Raw genomic sequence first — 3,661 nt, 5'->3', positions numbered from 1 at the left:
AAAAAAAAAAAAAAAAAAAAAAACTAAATTTGCTCGTTTTCAATTTTTTTTTTATTATTTTCTATGCTTTTAAAATTAGAATTTTATATTTTTCAAGAAATTTCAAAAAGTTGTTATAATAATCTTGTAGGGCATTTAGAAATCAGGATAAATTGTTCAACTTTTTGAATACTATAAACTTCCGTACAGAAAATTTTTCAATTTTGAAAAAAGTGGTTTCAAAAATATTCAAAATGCGCTTACTTTGTGAATTTTATGTCCAAAATAACTGGCTAACAAACTTGACCTTAAGTTTAGGACACTAAAAGTGTGTACCAGAGGTCAATCTGATAAAATGAGTTTCAAAAGTTATAGTGCTCACAGACAGACAGACAGACATACCGACAGATAGACACACTCGTAAAAACCTATTTTTCGGATCCAGTGGGTCTCAAAACGTGGCCATTTTACAAAAACAAGGGCTTGGGGGGGGGGGGCAAATTTTACACAAATCTAATACCTTCTCTGATGAGACTGTAAAAGTGATTTATTTGTCATGAATAATTTTTGATAGTTCTGTTTTTGGTTTTAATCGTAAAAAAATAGCCAAAATTACGCATCCAATCAAAAAGTGGTTAATAACAAATTTGTAGATCTTTTTTAAATGCACAATTTTTGTTCTGTCATCTTTTACTGTATTTTGCACAGTTTAGACGAAAAATGTATTTTTTGGATTTTTCATTATTTTGTATGCTGTCGAAATTTGAATTTTTTATTTAAAAAAAAAATTCAAAAAGTTGTTATTATAATCGTCTATGGCACTCAAAAAGCAACATTTTTCGTTATTTGACATAAAATGTTCATTTCAGAAATTTAAGATAATTAAGATCCAATCATTTATGTTATTTTTATCTTTAATTGTTAGGAAATAGCAGAAAACGCTCAATTGTTCATAGAAGGATAAATTGTTTGACCTTTTGAATACTATGCATAACCGTACAGAGAATTTTTTGAATTTTGAAAAAAATAGTTTCAAAAATTTTCAAAATGTGCCCACATTTTTTATTTTTATCCAGAATGGCTGGCTAACGAACTTGATCTTTAGTTTAGGATACTAAACAAGTGTACCAAAGGCCAATCTAATAGATTGATTTTTTCAAAATTTATCGTGATCACAGACAGACTCATTCGTAAAAACCTGTTTTTCGGATTTAGGGGGTCTCAAAAAGTGCACATTTGACCAAAAGTAGGAGGGGGAGGGGGGGGGGGGTGAAATTTTACACAAATCTAATACCTTCTCTGATTAGAATGTAAAAAGCATTAGAAACATTAGTTTTATCTGGTTAAAATAACTAACGTAACAAAAAAAAAATATTTAAAAATTAGTAATGTTCTTTATTGAGTATTTAAAAATTAAGAAACTTCCAAATAAATATTTACGAATTTAAACGTTTGAATCTTAAAAACTTTAATTTCAAGAACTCAAAAATTACACTATTTCAAAATTGCGCATTCAAAACTACATTTTTTAATTAGAATTATAAAAATATTTACGATGATTAAAATTATTAATTGGGAGGTATCATATCATGTAATATGAAATGACATTCATAGTGATTATATAGATTGAAGAATTTTTTAAATATTGAAAACCTTCAATTTTTAATCATTCTAAAAACATTTAAAATTATATGACTTCTAGTTGGAACTTTTAAAAAGTAATGAGTTCAAGCTTAATTGAACAATTTAAACAATTCCAAATCTCGTTTAAAATTGAAGAATTTTTAAATTGGGATCGTGAAAGAAAGTCATTAAAAATTGCGCAAAAGTAATAACTTGAAAATAAATCTTAAAACAGCTCGATATTCAAATAAAAATGTTGTTTTTTCATGTTTGGCTTAGTAGAAAATCAAGAGAAAAATTATCGCACAAATATTAATTAATGTTAAGTGAATAACAAATTGAATACTATTTACTTTTGAATACACGCGTTTTACAATTTACTGAAAATAATATTGTTTAAATAAAAGATACATACCTTGGTTCGACGCAAATTTTAACTTAATATAAAAATATTAATAAACCCTCGAACAGCAGTGTAATATTACACATTCGATAAAAATAAAATTACACATTCCCTCGTACGAACTTTACATTCAGAAGGGAAAATTCAGTCTCAGCGTGTAAAAGTACCGTGCGTCGGTAAAATCACTTTCCTGTGATTGAAAATTACATCGAGATTTTTAATTTTACCAAAGATTTTAAATTTTACCCTGGCGGAAACTGTAAGATTTTTGATTTATAATTAATTGAAAATTTAGAATAATTAATAAAATAATATGTGAATACGAAAGCGTCTCTCGTTTTCGTTGTTTATCGATGACTTCATTCTCTAATTTTGAAGCATTTTTATTTTTAATGCGAGGAAATTGACAGCTATGTTCAACTTTTTTGACAGCTTTCACACAAAAATAGATCGAATTCGAGCTTTTCCTATTTTGCCTTTTACATTTTCTACTATTGGAACGAAAAAAATGCGGTTATTCAAAACGTATATTTCATATTTTTGTTACGGAATATTTAAACATAAAAAATACCCATATTATCTCATGTATTTTAGGTAGGTGGTAACGTGTCCGGCTTGTGTTTCTTCAATCTCCATGAAATTGTACGAAGTTTGAGCTTCGAATGTTCGAAACCTGTCGCACTAATAATATCCACGGTATAAACTAGGAGCAATAACCTCAATCAAGCCCACGAAGGAATAATGAGACCCAACTGCCAGTGGGAAGACATTTGAAACTGGCAATAGAAACATTACCGTAAGTGATAGGCACATTACAGGAGGATCTTAAATTTTCGTGCGCAGGTGCGCAGTTGTCCTCTTCCTGTGCATGGAAAAATGTGCGAGTGAGAAAGTTTGTCAACTTGACGCCAGTTAGAAAGGTTTAGAAATTTGTAAATTACGCATTTATAAGCATTTATACAATTTAATCAGCACGGATAATGAGCATAGGCTCTGAGAAGCTCCGAGAAATTCTCCGCAGGCACTCAGGTAGTGAGCAAAGGTTAAATTTCTAAATCATTTCTATTAAAATTAAATGACAGTTATGTAAAACAATAAAATACATTAGACGTTTATTGTACGTGCAGTGAAGGCTTTAAAAAAGCGAAGTGTCTTCGCCTTCTTCGGCGTGTAACTTGCTCCACAACCCGGCACTTGACACCTGCATCAAAACAAACCTGACAAACTTTGACAAGCAATGTGACAAACTTTCTCACTCGCACACTTTTCCATGTATAGGAAAAGGACAACTGCCCACCTGCGCACGAAAATTTGAGATCTTTCTGTAATGTGCATACCACTTACGGTAATGTTTTTATTGCCAAGTGTGGAAACGGAGTTAGGTCTCCTTATTATTCCTTCGTAATCAAGCCAAATGACAACTGACAATAAAATATATTATAATTTAATGTCAGTAAAGTTGTCTTAACTCTCCCTTGAGGATCTCTAATGCAAGCGGAATAACTTCAGTTTATTTCAAGTCAAAGATGATCTCAAAACTAACGTATGCTATAATCATAATAAATTCTCTAATTAACAGGACAGAATAGGCCGCAAAACAAAAAACACGCGAAAAAGCTTCAATGTGAAGAAAGTGAATGAATAAATTTGAATATT

General features: G+C 30.0%; 1 protein-coding gene across 1 annotated transcript in view; it reads left to right on the top strand.

Annotated features, from left to right (window-relative positions):
* Positions 1-3,661, top strand: part of LOC117176590 (calpain-B-like) — a 40,499-nt gene that overhangs the window by 26,335 nt on the left and 10,503 nt on the right. The gene's annotated exons all lie outside the window — the stretch shown is intronic.

This window comes from Belonocnema kinseyi, chromosome 7 (genome assembly GCF_010883055.1).
Source record: "Belonocnema kinseyi isolate 2016_QV_RU_SX_M_011 chromosome 7, B_treatae_v1, whole genome shotgun sequence".
NCBI classification, from domain to species: Eukaryota; Metazoa; Arthropoda; class Insecta; order Hymenoptera; family Cynipidae; genus Belonocnema; species Belonocnema kinseyi.
Note: the sequence above shows the minus strand (reverse complement) of the source record. Positions and strands in the feature narration are given on the sequence as shown.